At 40.9% G+C, this 20,327-nt stretch overlaps 1 non-coding gene across 1 annotated transcript; it reads left to right on the forward strand.

Moving 5' to 3' along the window:
• Positions 1-480: 480 nt before the first annotated feature.
• trnaq-cug (transfer RNA glutamine (anticodon CUG)) lies at positions 481-552 on the forward strand. The gene has a single exon. It is a non-coding gene; the product is annotated as a tRNA-Gln (tRNA).
• Positions 553-20,327: the final 19,775 nt, after the last annotated feature.

Consider the following 20,327-nt stretch of genomic DNA (forward strand, 5'->3'; position numbering starts at 1 on the left):
CATTCGTTGGTGTAAAGCAACGAATAAGACTGCAGCGTTGTATACTTTCAACTTGCTGGTTCTCTTGATGTCATGGCAAGACCATAGTTGCTTTTGTAAAGCACCGAAGGCTTTGGTGGCAGCTTGAATCCGGCGGTCTACCTCCAAGTCTGATGAGTTGGTGTTGTGCATCTGCTTAATGCCTATAATGTAATATAATGGAATGTGATCTGAAAAACAAATTTCTGCTTGCTGCATACATTTCAAGGGCCAAAGGCTGTATCCGACTGCATGGAAGAAGCCATGAGTTAAACCCTGTAGAGCATGCTGAAATTGCTCAGTAGGGAGAGCGTTAGACTGAAGGTCCTTTATTCAGTCCCGGGTTTCGGGATTGGTGGTTTGTGTACGCCTTTGACCAAGTGGGTGCTAAATTTTTTGCCAGCGCGAGGTCAGTTATATGGCAGTAATTTGATGGTAAAAACATTCTTGCAGCTGTGTCTTGGTTCCATGGTGTAATGGTTAGCGCTCTGGACTCTGAATCCAGTGGTCTGAGTTCAACTCTTAGTGGAACCTCTAAAGCTGTTGTTTGCACCTCTTGAAATAATATATTTCACCTGAAGGCTACTTTTGAGTAAGCTTGCATATCCCAAACCCTTTGTTTCCATCAACATGGAACAAGTTCTCTTCAAGATAGGTATGGTCCACTTCTGCAATTTTGGATCTGAGGTTTATTCCAGTATCATCACAGCTTCAATGATATTGGGCACTATAGGTCTGGATTTTGGTGCAACATGGTGGCTCAGGGAGCATTAAAACAGTTGGCAGTGGCAGGGTGGTGTAGTGGTTAACGCTGTCGCCTCACAGCCAGCCTGTTCTGGGTTTGAGCCCAGTGGCTGATGGGGGCCTTTCTGTGTGGAGTATGCATGTTCTCCCTGTGCCTGTGTGGGTTTCCTCTGGGTGCTCTGTTTTCCCCTGAAGACATGCAGGTTAGGTTAATTGGTGGGTCTAAATTGACTGTAGGTGTAAATGGTTGTTTGTCTTTATGTGTTAGCCCTGTGATGATCTAGTGACTTGTCCAGGGTGTACCCTGCCTCTCGCCCACAGTCAGCTGGGATAGGCCCCACCTTGCTTGTGACCCTGTACAAGATAAGTAGTTACAGATAATGGATGGATGGATGGATGGAAAGCATAATTGACTGTGCCCCTAGAACCAATTCAGAGTTATAACTGCCCATCAATGTTTAACTCACTTGGTCTGCTCACATGGTGTGATGGACCATCCATTGTACCCTCTGTTGCCACATTGGATTGTGTGGGTTGGGCTGTGAACAAGCTCAAGTTCTGATCAGATCCTGTGCACTTTAAATGAAAAACACCTGAGTCAGTCCCCTCAGAATGAAATAGTGGTCAACTGGTGAATTCTCACTATGGACTTTCTGGAAAAGCAGTCAGCTAATGACTGTTTTATTTAGTGGTGAATAAGAGAAGAGAAAATACAAAGAAAAAGACCATCTACAGTGCGGTGCAAAAGTATTCATACCCCTTGAGCTTTTTCACATTTTTCCACCTTACAACCACGAACTTAAAATTTTTTTATTGAGATTTTATGTGAGAGACCAACACAGAGTAGCACATAGTAATTGTGAAGTGAAACGGAAATGAGAAATGGTCTTCAAAATTTTAAACAAATAAAAATCTTAAAAATGTGATGTGCATTAGTATTCAGCCCCCCTGTGTCAATACTTTGTAGAGCCACCTTTTGCTGCAATTACAGCTGCAAGTATTTTGTGGTATGTCTCTACCAGCTTTGTACATCTAGACACTGAAATTTTTGCCCATTCTTCTTTGCAAAATAGCTCAAGCTCAGCCATATTGGATGGAGAGTGTCTGTGAACAGCAATTTTCAAGTCTTGCCACAGATGCTCAATGGGATTTAGGTCTGGACTTTGACTGGGCCATTCTAACACATGAATATTCTTTGATCTAAACTATTCCATTGTAGCTCTGGCTGTATGTTTAGGGTCATTGTCTTGCTGGAAGGTGAATCTCCTTCCCAGTCTCAAGTCTTTTGCAGCCTCCAACAGGTTTTCTTCCAGGATTGCCCTGTATTTAGCTCCATCCATCTTCCCATCAACTCTGACCAGCTTCCCTGTCCCTGCTGAAGAAAAGCAGCCCCATAGCATGATGCTGCCACCACCATGTTTCACAGTGGGGATGGTGTGTGCAGGGTGAAGAGCAGTGTTAGCTTTCCACCACACATAGCACTTTGCATTTAGACCAAAAAGTTCAACTTTGGCCTCATCTGACCAAAGCACCTTCTTCCACATGTTTGCTGTGTCCCCTACATGGCTTCTGGCAAACAGGACTTCTTATGCCTGTCTTTCAACAATGGCTTTCTTCTTGCCACTCTTCCAAAAAGGCCAGATTTGTGGAGTGTAGGAATTATAGTTGTCCTGTGCACAGATTCTCCCACCTGAGCCGTGGATTTCTGCAGTTCCTCCAGAGTGATCATGGGCCTCTTGGCTGCTTCTCTGACCAGCACTCTCCTTGCTCGCTCTGTCAGTTTAGGTGGATGGCCATGTCTCGGTAGGTTTGCAGTTTTGCCATACTTTTTCCATTTTTGAATGATGGATTGAACAGTGCTTCTTGAGATGTTCAGAGCTTGGGATATTTTTTATAACCTAACCCTGCTTCAAACTTCTCCAGAACTTTATCCTTGACCTGTCTGGTGAGTTCTTTGGTCTTCATGATGCTGCTTGTTCTTCAGTGTTCTCTAACAAACCAATGAGGCCTTCACAGAACAAGTGTATTTATGCTGAGAGTAAATTACACACAGTAGGACTCTATTAACTAATTAGATGACTTCTGAAGGCAGTTGATTGCACTGGATTGTATTTAGAGGTATGAGATGCACCACAGCGCGCAGGACTGACACTCCATCACTGATGAAGCTGGCAAATCTCGAAATTAATCTAAATTGGAATATGACGATCTGGCCACTGTGTAAACAGTTTTCAAAATGGCGGTGCTGACACTTCACGTTTGAAGTCTCGCACAAGTCTCGTGAGGATTGCGCAGATACTGTAAGTGACGCCTGCTGTGGACCATACAAACTACATTCAACATGGCTAAGGCGGCATGGTGGTGTAGTGGTTAGCACGGTAGCCTCACAGCAAGAAGGTTCCGGGTTCGAACCCAGAGGCCGGAGAGGGCCTTTCTGTGCAGAGTTTGCATGTTCTCCCTGTGTCTGTGTGGGTTTCCTCCGGGTGCTCTGGTTTCCCCCACAATCCAAAGACATGCACTTAGGTTGACATGGGGCGGCCTTTGGCTGAGGTGCCCTTGAGCGAGGTACCAAATCCCTAACTGCTTCCCGGGCGCTCTGGTGTGGCTGCTCACTGCTCTGTGTGTGTGTGTGTTCACTGCTTTAGATGGGTTAAATGCAGAGGATGAATTTCATTGTGCTTGAAGTGTGCATGTGGCAAATAAAGGTTTCTTCTTCTAAAAACCGAAAAGGCTGATAAGTGTAATATAATCTGCCAATACCAGTCACAATATAAGGTTAATAAAACCGAAAATGTAATTGAATAACATGTTAATTAAGAAATAAAGCAAGTTTAAAAATGACTTCAGTTCCCCTTTAACTCTGACACGATCCTAGTACTTGTACTCGGACCACATGCGGCTAGAATTAGGTTTTCTGATTACACAGTAACTCTGTATTGCCTTTTTGTTTCTTCACGTGCAGCAGTAAAAGACCTCGAGGTGATTATTGACCCCAGTCTTTAATTTGAAATTCATATTGATGATTACCTGGATAGCTTTCTTTCATCTCAGAAATATTGCTAAGATAAGAAATTTTAATGTCACTACACGATACAGAAAAACTAGTTCATACTTTTGTTACCTCCAGGTTGAATTATTGTACTGCCTTACTGTCTGGATGTTCCAATAAGTGCATATAAAACCTCCAGTTAGTTCAAAATGCAAAATGCTGTATATATGGGGTCATCCTTGCAGATGTGAAGTGATGAAAACTCCATCCAGAAGCAGGGCATCAGGATGGATCAGGCAGGTCCAAAGAGCAGGAGAGGTCAGCATCACTGGTATCTCAGGAGTGACATGTAACTCGACAGAGAGAGAATGAGAGAGGCAAATTGTTAGGTTTGCCCGTTGTCACCTAATGGTTTTCCAAAAAATTGTGATGAAAGTTGCGGTGTTTTTTAGGTTTTTGTTGCGATTACATTGCGGGAGGAAGTGAAAGTTGCAAGGAATTGTTGCGATTTTCTCTTTTTGTGATTAAAATTGAGTGATATGTTAAATATTAAGTTATTACTTAAAAACTATTGATTAAAAAAAAACAAAGACACTGAGAAATGGTCCTATAAACAACTTTACCAATATAAAAGATTACCAGGACTACAAAAATGCAGAAAAATAGGCTTTACTTATCCAAATGCACCTGTTGGTTCAAAAGTTAAAGTGCATAGAACCTCACAGCACAACATGAAGTTACCTTAAAATATAATATAAATGCCTCAGCTTTCGTGTAAGAAAAAAAGCTATTAATACTAGTACTGTGTGCAGGCAGTCTCTCCTGAAGACTAAATTAAACAATAATTATAAACTAATAAAATAAATGGCTCAGGCTTCATAGAAGAAAAAAAAAACAATTTGAACAGAATCTCACAGTATGATGCTGAAGCTGCCTAAACAATGGAAAATAAAATACCATTTTGGCAAAAAATGTTGGCATCCATTAATTTCTTGTATTAAGTAAAAAAAAAAAATGTAAAGTGCACACAGTCCTTCACTGTAAACATAACACTTTCAGTAACATAATTTAAGCCTATATAAACACTGACTCGCACATGCTGCTTCTCTTGAACGGAAACACGGAAGTAAGGCGGAAGGTAGTTTGTCGACATCACCTCAAGACGATGCCAACGATTGGTCAAATTTGTGGGAAAGTTGCGGTGATTATATATAATTGCAACACCACCCTGAATTCGCGGGGATTGGTTGAATTTGCGTTGAAGTTGCAAATCGCAACATTGCGAAATCCTGGAGGGTCTGGTAAACGACCGTTTACTTTTCAGCTCAAATACACGAAGCGGTATTGGCCGGTTTCGCGAGTGGAATATTCATCGCTCTTTCTGAAGAGAAACATCCAGCGGATTCATCAAAACAATATGTCGAGTGAGATGCTTCGGAAATGGTGTGAATAAACTGATAAATTTGATATGTAACACGAATATCGGAGTATTTTGGCACTTGTCCAATCGGACAAGTAACTGAGACGATGAACTTGTCCGACATAAAGTATCACTTGTCCCGGACAAGCGGACAACCGTTAATGTCGAGCCCTGAGGAAGTCTATCGGTCTCGTCACCATTTCCGCTATACTAAAACACAGAGCTGACTGCAACTCCGATCCTCCATTTTGAGCCAATTTATTGCTATGCCACATAGATATGTTGCTGGCTGGTGCAGCAGTATGACAGAAGCTGGATTTATGTTACATTCATGGCCGAAGAATGTTCAAACTGCAAAGATTTGGAGGCGTTTTGCGAGAAGTTCATGGGCACATTGGGTGCCTACTCAGTGGTTTCTCCTCTGCTCTGCACATTTTACTGAAGACTCATACGAAACCTCTGATCTGTTGAGGAGCATTGGCTATAAGCCCGTATTGAAAGAGGGTGCAGTAGGGCTGAACGATCTATCATTTTCGACCGAAAATCGCGATCTCAGACAACACGATTTTGGGATCGTCAAAGCCGCGGTTTTTCTCAGTGCTCCTAAACTGACCCATGTTTTGTTTCGTCAATAATTTCACACATGTATGCTCTGCGTATTGCCCCAGCATGGTGTAAAAACACTCTGTGTCAGCTACCACTCTGTCACAGCCTCTCTGTGTCTCTGTGCTCAGCGCACGGGTGGGGGAGGGGCTGCTCGCTTTCTCTCTCTCTCTCTCACACACACACACACACACACACACACACACACACATGCACACACAGGAGGGAGGGGCTGCTCGCTCTCTCTCTCTCTCTCTCTCTCTCTCTCTCTCTCTCTCTCTCACACACACACACACAGAAGGGAGGGGCTGCTCCCTCTCTCTCTCACACACACACACACACACAGAAGGGAGGGGCTGCTCTCTCTCTCTCTCTCTCTCTCTCTCTCTCTCTCACACATGCACACACACACACACACACACACACACACACAGAAGGGAGGGGCTGCTCCCTCTCTCTCACACACACACAGGAGGGAGGGGCTGCTCCCACTCTCACACACAGGAGGGAGGGGCTGCTCCCACACACACACACACACACACACACACACAGGAGGGAGGGGCTGCTCCCTCTCAGAGAGACACAGGCTTGTACCATCATGGCAAGTCATACATTCACACAGTACAGCTCAGCTCCTGCAATAGCGACTGCTGTGCACACTGCATCACTCTCACAATTTCCCACAGGGGAACTGTTGGCTCTAGTTATAATTTATAATGCTTATGTACATTCTTTTACAAAAGTGCAATATTTTGATGCTGCTGAGCCATTGATCAACCTTTTTTTTATGTCTGATATGTTGTAGATGGGAAAAGTAAAAGAAGGAAAAGTTTAGTTAAGAAAGATGGCTCTCTTTTTATTTTTAAGTTATTATAACTTGTTCCTCAGGCACTCAATGTTAATAAACAGGCCTACATTTGAAATCTGTTGACCTCAGTTTTCATTCTTGCATTAGCTTTATGGAATTCATTGTATTAATTAATTTGCACTGAAACTCGATTTAAAGAAAAAAAATCGTGGTTGAAATCGAAATCGCAATATCTGCCAGAAAAATCGCAATTCAATTTTTTCTTAAAATCGTTCAGCCCTACACAGGGGAGTTGTTGGCATCTGTCTCTGAAAGTGTAACATTTCCGTCATTAATTAGGATGACAGCAGCATTCTTTAAAAATAGGTCTTTCTCAGATTCTAAATAAAGCTGGCCAATCAGAAGATACTAAACCCATATCGGATTCTGTGCTGTTGTCAAATATTGAACCATTATCATGTTTTATTTTTTTCGCGGTGCGGTTTCCATCAAATCCTGCGCTCTGATTGGCTGGCGAGCGGGTCCGTATCCTACGGTATGGACCCCAGTTACAGACCCCGGTTATGGACCTCTGGCGACTCGCTCGTTCACAACAACAAACATGGTAGCATTTTTTTTGTCAACATTTTATCTTTTTTTTAAATAAAATTTATTTATAAGATTATCAAAAGTCATAAATTTTTGCCAGCATTTCTCAGGAGAATAGCATTAATTTTACAGCATGGATAGTGATAACGACAGTGTTCACAGTGAAAGCGAGTTTTACTACCCTGAGGAAGAAGAAATAAAAGAAAACATTTCAGGAGAAAGCTAAAAACCTGTAACTTGCTAATGGCGAGCAAAAACATGGTTGAATCCTGAATGACTCAATTTTGTATAAATAGGGGACTACATAGGTGGCAAAATGTAGTTTTTTTTCCTGCCATGGAAGTGCACTTGTATACCGAGGAGGAGGCCATTCGCATTACAGCCGTGAATGAGGATTCAAAATGGCAGCTCGGCTCTGTTTTCCCTTTCAGGCGCTCTTGTTTTGTGTTAGAATTTGTTAAAGAAAAAAAATAAATATATTATTTACCAGCTTAAGGTCGGTCCGTATGGTGAAATACCGTGACCTCGGCCTTAAATACTGACTTCAGCCCAGAGGGCCTCGCTCAGTACTTTCAAGACCTCGGTCACAGTATTTCACCATACGGACCTCCCAGCTGGTAAATAACATAAATATATTGTGCGGACGCCTGAGTTTTATCCTCCTAAAACATGCACGATGCCATAAATCCTGTAAAATGGCCAAATAAACATGTCTTGCTTTAACGTACTGTATGTGCAACTGACTAAAGGAAAACATTTTACAGTATTAAAACTGTGTAAAATGCAACACGGCGCATTTGTGTATTTCTTAAACAGAAGTTTCATATACTTACTTGAATTAAAATTTTCATTTTAAGATTATTTTTCCGAGTATAATTCACATTATCAGTATAATGCCGGGCGGCACGGTGGTGTAGTGTTTAGCGCTGTCGCCTCACAGCAAGAAGGTCCTGGGTTCGAGCCCCGGGGCCGGCGAGGGCCTTTCTGTGTGGAGTTTGCATGTTCTCCCCGTGTCCGCGTGGGTTTCCTCCGGGTGCTCCGGTTTCCCCCACAGTCCAAAGACATGCAGGTTAGGTTAACTGGTGACTCTAAATTGACCGTAGGTGTGAATGTGAGTGTGAATGGTTGTCTGTGTCTGTGTGTCAGCCCTGTGATGACCTGGCGACTTGTCCAGGGTGTACCCCGCCTTTCGCCCGTAGTCAGCTGGGATAGGCTCCAGCTTGCCTGCGACCCTGTAGAAGGATAAAGCGGCTAGAGATAATGTGATGTGATGTGATGTGTGATTTGTACTTTGTCCCAACTTTTTTGGAATCGGGGTTGTAGTTGGGAAGGTCTTTGCTTGTGTGGTTCTTGTCAACGTACAGGTACTAGCCAACCGTGTGTACCCAGAGGCACAGTGTGGGTTCAGAGCGGGGCGCTCCACTATCGACATGGTATTCTCAGTGAGACAGTTACAGGAAAAGTGTCGGGAGCAGCGGAAATCCCTCTACCTTGCTAAATAGCGGCTAGAGATAATGAGAGAGAGTATAATGCCCTGCTACGGTTTACTAAACTGGCATCAGCTTTTTCGCGTGCCGTAATTGGGATTTTCTCTTTCCGATAATCTCTGCTCAGTCCTTTGAGCTGATGTATGATTGAAGTCAGCGTTAAAAAGATGGCCACGATCTCTGTATTCTTTAAAGTTGCCGTTTGTTCGGGATTCAGGGTTCCTGTAGGACAGGGACGAGTTGGAACTTTACTCCAGTCACGTGCAGCTTTGGAAAATCTGTAAACCTGGAAAATTGTGAAAGTTTCCTTCATTTCTGCACTCACGCCGGAAGATTTTGGGAATATTCCGCATAATTATATGCATTATGAATTATGTCACCGTACAGTATGCATAACTATAGTTTTAAATGTACATAAGTATGTAAATCACACAAATAACTTTTTTTTTTTAATTCACAGGCGATATTATTCAGTTCATTTTAATAAAATACTGCTTTCTTGTTATTAATTGGTTCCAGGGTTTTGTTATGCGTGTAAACCGTCTGGTTGTATAAATAATGACCCCTGATGATAACCCTCGCTGTCATGCTCACTGATTGATTGATTTGTAAATGATCTGTGTGCAGGTGGTGAAGAAAGCGGACATGGTGGATAAGAACATGAGCGATCAGATGCGGGCGGAGAGAGACGCTCTGGCCCTCAGTAAATGCCCCTTCATCATGCAGCTCTATTACTCCCTGCAGATGGCCACCAAGGTTTATTTGGTACAGAAAAGCACAAGCTGGAGCAAAAGCGACTGACTATTTAAACAATTCGGGGTTCACATTTCCGTTCTGTTCACCAGGAAGTGTAGAGCGCACTGAGTGACCCTTTAAACTCACTACATCAGGTGTTCACCATCACGCATCACATCACGTTCCAGTGTACAGCGTGGTTAATTACCGTACTTCCTGAAACAACGGGATCTCTTCCGCCATTTTCAGTTTGACGAGGCATGTGTCACATGACTATATACGAACGAATTACAACACCGATTAACCAAATAAGATAAATTTTATCTTTACGACAAGGATATCAGCTCATATACCGTGAGTAGAGGGGAAAAAAATGGCGGCGCGTGTTGCTGAACCAACCGAGGACGAATTACAAACCACTTGAAAACAAAACATTAAAAAAAAGTGTAACAAAATATAGAATAAAAGTATTTCATGGTAAGAACATATCTTTTGTTATTTTTCAAGATAAAGCATTTTTCGCAAATCGCTCCTGTCATTTCGCTGGTTTGTTTACATTCTAAGCAGAAATGATTTCGTCGGACGTTTTATATGAAGTTTTTATTTTTCGAATTTGCTAAAAAAAAACAATAAAAACGCTCCGTTTCTCAAAATCCAGTGAATGTGGATAGAATAAAACAGTTATTTCACTCAGTCTGGTCGTACATGGATTATAGCCCACAAACCAGTCAACCAATCACAGCACACGTAGGGTAATAATTTATAATTTAATTTTTTTTTTCACATAAATGAGCATTTAAATATGATCATATGCGCGTAAAGGGTTATAATTGGTGAATTGGTTCATGATATGCATGGGTTTCCCCAAAGCGTTTTAGCGTGTTGGGCCTGATATGCTTAGTCGCTTTAGTTAAAATCCGATATGCTTAGATTTATGCCGGTGCGTTAAATTTCCTACCCACAAGTAACTAGATACATCAGAGAGCAAATAACAGATCCATTTACATATTGATTGATATTTGTGTTAAACAAGCCGTCGTTTTTTTCCAACGTTTGTGTTGATTCTGTCAAAGTAATATGTCCGCGTGGTATGATGTAAACAAACTAATCTGTTGGCTACGTCAAGATCACGTGTTCAAACCGTCCAATAAAAATATCGAAAGAAAATGTCAGACATCCCGGAATTTTCCGATTCGTTATAAGCGATCTCGTTGGCTGTTGATGTCGTCCCCCACCAGACGGACAAAGCCGACTGACTTTAATAAGCGAGGAGAAGACTCGCTGGACAATTTGATCCACATCAGCATGGATGACAGCGAGATGGACTATGAGAGGGCTGCCCAACATTGGGCCAAGCAAAAGCCAAGGAGAATTAATCTGCTTTAAAGGAGTAGAAAACTTAATTCATTAGTTTGGGTTTGCAGAAAGATTACATACTTATAAACACATTCATGAAGAGAATTTGTTAATAAGTGTCAAATGTAGCATAATTTCAAATAATAACGATAAGCGTATTTGGCAGTGTGATGTCACTGGGATCCATTTAACAAAAGGCGGCTCCGGATTATTCTTTTGTTAAAGGCTCACAGTAGGGCTGAACGATCTATCGTTTTCGACCAAAAATTGCGATCTCGGACAACACGATTTTGGGATCGTCAAAGCCGCAGTTTTTCTCAGTGCTCCTAAACTGATCCACGTTTTGTTTTGTCAATAATTTCACACATGTATGCTCTGCGTATTGCCCCAGCATGGTGTAAAACCACTCTGTGTCAGCTACCACTCTGTGTCAGCTGCCTCTCTGTGTCTCTGTGCTCAGCACGCGGGTGGGGGAGGGGATGCTCCCTCTCACACACACACACACACACACACACACACACACAGGAGGGAGGGGCTGCTCCCTCTCAGAGAGACACAGGCTTGTAGCATCATGGCAAGTCATACATTCACACAGTACAGCTCAGCTCCTGCAATAGCAACTGCTGTGCGCACTGCATCACTCTCACAATTTCCCACAGGGGAACTGTTGGCTCTAGTTATAATTTATAATGCTTATGTACATTCTTTTACAAAAGTGCAATATTTTGATGCTGCTGAGCCATTGACCAACCTTTTTTTATGTCTGATATGTTGTAGATGGGAAAAGTAAAAGAAGGAAAAGTTTAGTTAAGAAGCCCTGTGATGACCTGGCGACTTGTCCAGGGTGTACCCCGCCTTTCGCCCGTAGTCAGCTGGGATAGGCTCCAGCTTGCCTGCGACCCTGTAGAAGGATAAAGCGGCTAGAGATAATGAGATGAGATGAGATGAGTTTAGTTAAGAAAGATGGCTCTCTTTATTTTTATTTTAAGTTATTATAACTTGTTCCTCAGGCACTCAATGTTAATAAACAGGCCTACATTTGAAATCTGTTGACCTCAGTTTTCATTCTTGCATTAGCTTTATGGAATTCATTGTATTAATTAATTTGCACTGAAACTCGATTTAAAGAAAAAAAATCGTGGTTGAAATCGAAATCGCAATATCTGCCAGAAAAATCGCAATTCAATTTTTTCTTAAAATAGTTCAGCCCTAGGGTGCAGTATCAACAATTAAAGACAACTACAAGAAAAGGAAAGTATTTATTTATTTTTAAAGGAAAGTGAGTTCAGTTGCACCAGACGGAACGGGAAGGAACATATTGCTTGGGCAGTGACCTCCCTGCAGTTGTTGCTAAAACCGGTGACATCCCGTTCCGTCCTGGGTTTTAGTAATTGCCTGAGCTGAGCAGTAATGGCGGAATACACAGTATGAAGAAAACAGTGAATGAGTGGAGAAGCCATCTTATTTCTAAACTGGATATTGCTGCCATCTCACCCTTACATGGAAGAATTGAATGAACAGAGAACTGAACGAACAACTGAAAGTCAGATTGTTTCAAAAACATTCGGTCACAAGATCGGGCTTCAAGAAGTGAGAACACAGACGGGTAAGGTCCGACTCTCATCTGGATTAAAAAAAAACCAACACGTTTATCTGCATTTAGATTAATACATGTAACTTGTGTATTTAGATTCCTGGTATAAGATTTAATTTGCTTCATTATGTGATTGTCTCAGTTCATCTGATTATTTAATTAGCCTTTTACGTTTTATCAGTGAAAATGCATGCATGTACATGTATGCTGCATAAGTTATAACACCTATCCTGTTTTAATGAGAGTCAACCCACAATCAATGAAGTCAAATTAGTCTTAGTTGAGCGAGTCGGTAACGGTATTTCTTACTTTCACCATAAATCTTTATTTATATGACTTTGGTCTATACAGGGCCGGCTCTAGGTCTTTGGCTGCCCTAGGCGAGATTGAGTTTTGGCGCCCCCCCCCCCCCCAAGAAAAAAAACCCTCTTATAACATCTAAATAACACTTTAATCTAATCACCCTATTCTATTACTATTAAACAATGTACGGTGCATGGACAATAAACAAGAAGTCATTTTTATCTTTTTCATTATTGTTATTATTGTTATCATTATTAACATAAAGTGTCACAAAGTAAAATGACCACACAAATTCAATACATATCTCCATATAATGGGCAAAAACTCTTCCGCACCCTGTTCAAAGTGTAGTGCATGGACAATAAACAAGAAATTATTTTTAGTTTCTTTTTTGCTATTAAAAGTTAAGTCATCTCTGAAGAATTAACAAATTAAATGAATAAAAAATTCTACATTTCTAAATTGTGCAAACTTAAGCACCCTGTTAGGACATCAATGGGCTGTATTTTCAAACAAAAGTGCTATTATGGGTACTTTGTTATTGAAGTCTATTGCTGTTTGCATCTAGTTAGCTAGGCAGACATTGATTCAGGTGTCTAAAATATTAATTTGCCACTATAATGGTTGATATGAGAGATTAGATCAGACTTACCTCTATACTTGGCTCTATTTGTTTCTTCCTGTAGCCTTCGTTTAAGCCCTTGCGCACCCGAGAGTTTGGATTTCTTCATTTAAGCACTTGTAGTCTGGGCTACTTTTTGCAGTGGATAGCCATTCTCATTCCCCGATGAACACCGCTCCCCCCGCCCCCCTTATAACCTATCATTGTGCATTTTTAGTAGGCATAAGGAAATCACCGACCACTACTGCATAGGCTACACTTGTTTTTCAACCTTTTTGAGCCAGGGTGCACTTTTTTCAATGAAAAAATCTCAAGGCACATCACCAATAGAAAATGTTGACTGAAACTAAAACGCTGTTGCCAATATTTACAATATACAGTCATTCTATAATTTTCCACGGTACACTTGGTAATCTCTCATGGCACACTAGTGTTCCGCGGTACTAGAGTTCGGCAGCACAGTGGTTGAAAACACTGTACACCCTGATGCACTTGGTAACATCTCCATTCAATAACTCCATCCCTCCTTTTTGGTGGGGTTTTGGTCGCCCTTGGCACCCCTGGGCACACTTTGCACTTAGGCTATTACATGGCCAAAACAGAGAATAGCCGTGGATGCTCACTTGCGCGCCCAAAGACACACTATAGACAGGGCGAACCACTGTTGAGCGCTTATTGTTTCATGATTAACAACCACCAGCACACCCCACCCCGCTTTTTTTTGACAAATTGCACCCTGACTACATGCTTTGCTGTACAATTAAATTAGGCTAAGACATTATAATGCTGACTCGTTTTCAGAATAGTGGAAGTCATAATTTTTCTCCCCCTGTTTCTGTGCCCCTGGATGGACGCAGCACCCTTAGCATTTGCCTATATTGCCTATGCCATGGGCTGGCTCTGGGTCTATAGCTGTCAAAGGCCCTGGCCTTAAAACCGGTTACCGCAGTGATGTCACGCACTCAGACATTCTAGCTCAGCGGGTCAGCTCGAATGCCAAATTTGTGGTCGAATTTATCTCTCAGAAATATAATTTTTTTTATTCCCATTTATGCAGCATACAAGAGTCAAGGATGGAGATACTATCCGCTCCGAAATTTATTTAAAAATAAAGGTTCTGCGTATCTCCTTTAAGAAAAGAATGTACGTCGTGTTCTGAGTGTAAGCAGGGACTCCATCAAGACCAACTATAACAGCATAACATACTTGCCAACCCTCCTGATTTCGGCGGGAGGCTCCTGATTTTAGCCTCCGTCTCCTGACTCCCGATCGTGTTTGTTAAAAACTGGATAATCTCCCGGTTTGGGGAAATCCCTAGCGCCAAGTTAAAAATACTCCCGATTATGTCCAATGAGAATAGTATGAGAAATACTGCTGACGTCAACTGATTTTTAACCAATCAACGAACTGAACGACAGTCACTTCCATAATGTAGGATTCACCCGGGCTGTCCGACATTTTTTACAAGCAGTCATTCATCATGGCCACTAAACCCAATACCAAACGGCAAAAATATGAATGCAAATACCAGGTTGCATGGGAGAATGAATTTCCATGGATAAGCAAATGTTCGACCAGCCAGTTACACATTTTAAGGTAAAGATACCTTAAATCAGAATATAATGGACATTCGAGTGTGAAATTAAACTCGTCTTCCGTAGCATTTCAGAAACAAACTGTACAACTTCTAAAGTGTTGAGTGACATTTTGCAGGACAGAGAATGTGTTTGGTGAGTGTATTTGAATAGTGTGGGAGTGTCTTAGTGCTATTTTGAATTTATGTTTGAAAGTTTTAAGTGAAAGTTTACAAGTGAATTATCTGGAAAGTGATTGATTTTGATAAAGTTTTGAGGTTTGAAGTGAAAGATTACTAGTGAGTGTATTTTGGTCGTACTAAAATTTTTCATTAGAGTGAATTTCTTTGTGGAGTATATTTTGATAGTATGGTAGTATTTATAGTGCCATTTTTAAATTTTGTTTTAAAACTTTCAAAGTTTGCAAATGAGCAAATTCCTTTGATGCATTCTGAAAGGATTTTGATAGGATTTCTAGTGCTTTTTAAAAATTCTGTTGGAAAGTGTTTAGTGAGAGAGATGCATTTTAGTAGTACTAAGACAGTGCAGTATTTATTTAATTGAGTTGTTAATATTTTGGTTAAATCTTATTAAAATTGTATTTAATTTATATATGATATTATAGTTCTCTGTATTTTTACATGAGCTAACAGAAGGAAAACACATTTGATGCAATCCAATAATACTTTCATTCACTGTGACTATTTTAAGAAATGATAAACATTCTTCTAAAGCATCACTTGTGTTATTTTCTGTGGGTCTCTGTATGGATACAATATTCAGACATGAGGTTTTTCAGCTCAAAATCTAATTTAAGCAGATTTCCCTTTCATTGTTATTATATTAAAATTCAAGATGAGCATTATTTCAGATTTTTCACTCGGAGCTCTCTCATGCCTGATACATGAATCCCATAACCTATAGTAATTGATAGAACAATATCAACAATTCAGAAACTCTTTAATTGTATAAATTTCAAATGGTTTGCAATTAATTGGGATCCACTCTTTTTGTTTCAACCGCGCATCATACCCTCATCCAATTGAAAATGTCTTTCATGCACTTTTCTCCCCCATGAGAATTTTGAAAAGTTGGCAAGTATGGCATAACTAAGGCCCACTTTACACGGGGACGGTATAAAACAAAAACGCAAAAGTCCGTTTTCGTTCTCACTTTTTTCCGGGTCTACACGACCGTTTTTAAGGAGGAAATCTGCGTCTATACGGTGACGCATAAATGTCTCCGCTATGTCTGCACGCATGCGCAACATCTTCCGTCTTGTCTGATCTGCACATCTGCGCCGCTGTTCTGTCAAGTTATCCTACCAAGCCTACTACACATGCGCGAAATCCAGGAGGGTAGGAAAATTTAACAGTAGTTTTGTCCCACCGATCAGCTGGGCTGATAGAAAATCGGTGAGAATTTCACGCATTTGCCGATTTTTATGTTTTGTGCGTATTGGTCGAGTCTTTGGCCGAGTCAAATAATTTGTAATGACTTGTTTTAAATAATAAAACGGTCTGTATGAGAACTTGCTAGGATAACTTTACAGAACACCGGTCCGGCTGAGGTACTGTAGTGCTCGAGGGAGGAGCAGGAGCAAACTGAAACTCTTTTAATCTGCTTTTATTAAGTAACACTCACTCTTGTTTCGGTGAAGAAGAGAAAAGGCAGTGTCCATCTCAGCAAAATAAACCCGTTCGGCTGCTAGTTTTGTTTTCAGTCTCGGGTTTATGGTTTCACGAGCGGCTTGAATAGGCGGCGCGCGCGTGTGTGCGTGTGTGTGTAACTTGGCGACACCAAACTGAGGAGTTCCAGCTGGGCGGGTGAGCAGGAAAACACATCTACTGCATTAAAACACAGAGCAGCTTGAAGGTCCATTGGATCGATGTAATCAGACATGCTCTTACTTTTTTACTTACTTTCTTACTTCCCGGGCTGGCATGTGCAGTATATGACATATGTATGACGTAAACGCGTACCCGACATGAGCAGATCCGAGCAGAGTTTCACGTATTGGGTAGTTTAGACGGATATGCAATGGGGGCCGTTTTTAACTTATCCACTTTGGAAGGCGTTTTCAATTTTATCCGTTTTTCAGCCTCGGAAACGCTGTCCCCGTGTAAACGAAAGGCACTTCTGATAAAATATTTAGTCGTTTTTACCTGACAGCGTCCTCGTGTAAACGGGCCCTAAAAGGGAAAGCCAGAAAGTAACATGAACACGACGGAGTCCTGGGACTTAAAGCAGCAGCCACTACACCATCAACAAACCTGAGTGAACGTGCGAGAGTGGGGTGGGGTGACAGTATCCATACATCTCAGTTTACCAAAACACCCTGAGGACCTTCCAGACCGACTCCTTTACCTCATTAAAAAACTATTAACAAAAGGCTTGACTAAAAAGATGTGTTTTCAGCCGAGACTTAAACATTGAGACTGTGTCTGAGTCCGGAACACTACTTGGAAGGCTGTTCCATATGTGTGGGGCTTTGTAAGAAAAGGCTCTGCCCCTGATGTATCCTTCACTATATGAGGTACCAGCAGATATCCTGCAGCTTTTTATCCAAGTCAGCGTGATGGGTCATAAAGGACCAGAAATTTGCTCAGGTACTGTGGTGCGAGATCATTCAGTGCTTTTTAAGTCAATAGTAGTATTTTATAATCAATATGAAATTTGATTGGGAGCCCATGCAGTGTGGATAAGATAGGGGTGATGGGGTCGTATCTTCTAGTTCTAGTAAGGGCTCTTGCTGCTGCATTTTGAACTAACTGGAGGTTGTTTATGCTCCAGCTGGAACATCCAGACAGTAAGGCATGGCAGATTCCACAGAAAGTGTTCTCATTAGATAAGTTTTCTTGAAAAGCCTAAAAAAAATCTCTCACAGTTCAGGAAGGAATGACAAAGTCCTACTGCTCCATTATACCTAATGCTTTTATTTTATTTTTATATGGGCATACTTTGGTTTGAATTAGAAACTTTTTATTATTATTTTATAAGTAAATCAAATTAATTTACTTTTATCACCAAACCTGAAATCAGAAACCACACAGATATAAAATCATTTGAAAAATGCAGTAAATTTGATGTCTCTCAAAGATAGCTACTATACACATTAATAAGTAGCAAAAAGTAAAAAAAAAAAAAGATATGCTTGCTTTCTGTCCTCAAATTGCAAGTTTTCCATCCATGTAACATTAGCATGATGGTTGAACTTTTTTTTTTTTTTTGCATGTAGTCCTAGTACAGGTACTTCTGTCTTCTCAGAGTTAAGCAGAAGGAAGTTAATAAGTATCCAGTGTCTAATGTCCTTTACGTATTCCTCAGTTTTATTAAGTTGCTGTGTCTTATCTAGCTTTGCAGAAACATACAACTGTGTGTCATTAGCATAACAGTGGAAGCTAATATCATGCTTATGGATAATATTACCCAGAAGTAACGAAAATAAAGCAGTGGACCCAAGACAGAACCTTGTGGAACACCAGACTTTACCTCAGTGCGTCTAGAAATATCACCATTTATATCAACATACTGATAACGATCAGTTAAATAAGAGCTGAGCCAGGAGAGGGCCGTTCCCTTAACTCCCACAACATTTTCTGCAATGATACACTCAAACTTTGGTTTGATACGCATCACGATACTGACACCTCAGTTCGATTAATTTTGATATGATACAAGCAGACCTGTTTTTCACGGTTTTTTAAATTCATAACAAACTTAACAATTAATAATAATTAATTAAATACATCACATGACAATATCAAATAAGATATTTACAAGACTAGACAAAAGTCAGTAGTGGTAACAACATTAATGCATCATGAATTCTCCCTTGCTTTGGTCTAGATTTTAGAACAGTACAGCTGCCACATTACAGTGCAGGGGTGGCCAAAAGAAATGCAGAATGTCGCCATGCACAGACTACATCAGGTATTTTCATGTTTTTTGCTAAGAACACAAACATTTCAACATTCTCACTTGAGAGACAAGCTCTCTGTGCAGTTACAATGTCCCCAGCTGTAGAGAACACTCTTTCACTGGCAACACTGGCTGCTGGTACACCTAAGGTTTTCTTTGCAAATTGCAAGAGGATTGGGTATTTCCCCTGCACAGACATAGCTCTCCACCAAGCAAGGGGGTCTGAATCTAATTTAAGAAGCTCTTCTCCTTTGTAATTCTGAATTTCAGATTCAACTTGGTCAAACAGGCTTTAGCAGGTTCCACTTTTGTCACAAAAACATCACCAAATAAATCAAGAAAAGCACTGTTACTGTCTGTTTCTTTTTTAATCTTTGCAAGTGGTTCATCACTTTTCTCTTCTTCAAGGGCTGGGGTAGCAGGTAGTGCAGCATGGTTGCTCTCCTCAGGAGAAGTTCCTGGTTCTTTCTTTACAGTTACATTCTGAAATGTTCAGAAAATCCTTGGAATTTTTTTTTTCAATGCTTCTGGACAGCACAGACTGAGAATAGTCAGTAAAATGATTTTAGTGGTAAATAATGCACATACCTTTGATTGAGTTACATGGTCCACTGCTTCCATTGCAAGAGCATGGAAGCATCATGTCCGGCGGCATCATCCAGGTAGGGAAGGCTTTTAAAGTGAGGGTCAAGAACAGATGCCTGAAGAAGGAACTTCAATACAGAGGTCCTGTGTACCTGTTATCATAAAAACAGGAAATTAATTAAACAGATTTCCCAGTCATAAAGATCACAAATAGAATTCTTTGTAATTTTTACAGTCTTACCATTATCATGTGACATTATTTGCTAATTAAAGACCAAGACTTACCTTGGTCTGAGATTTGAACTTACAGTGGTGCTTGAAAGTTTGTGAACCCTTTAGAATTTTCTCTATTTCTGCATAAATATGACCTAAAACATCATCAGATTTCAGAGATGCCTACTAGTACGGATTGGCCGTATTTTGTACGGAAAAGTCACATAAATACGATGTTACGGCAAACAGTGTTATTCTGTACGGAATTATTATAAAGTCTTAAAAAATTCCAGTGAGTTGTTTTTAAATGTCCAAGCGACTTTTTCAATCCATGCGCGATTCACAGCTAATTATTTTTACGACAACCACACATGCTGTGTGTGACATGCGCAGATTCCGCACATGCTGTGTGTGACATGCGCAGATTCCGCACATGCTGTGTGTGACATGCGCAGATTCCGCACATTTGTTCGCGCTATTTTCGATACGGTAGAATGGCCGTGCATTACACCCAGTCAAAAGGGCAATGGATACGCGCACTGCAAACTGTGGCTACGTTTACATTAGACCGTATCTGTCTCGTTTTCTTCGCGGATGCACTGTCCATTTACATTAAATCGCCTGGAAACGCCGGGAAATGGGAATCCGCCAGCGTCCACGTATTCAATCCAGATCGTGTCAGCTCCGGTGCTGTGTAAACATTCAGAATACGCAGATATGCTGTGCTGAGCTCTAGCTGGCATCTCATTGGACAACGTCACTGTGAC

This window comes from Neoarius graeffei, chromosome 17 (genome assembly GCF_027579695.1).
Source record: "Neoarius graeffei isolate fNeoGra1 chromosome 17, fNeoGra1.pri, whole genome shotgun sequence".
Taxonomy (NCBI): domain Eukaryota; kingdom Metazoa; phylum Chordata; class Actinopteri; order Siluriformes; family Ariidae; genus Neoarius; species Neoarius graeffei.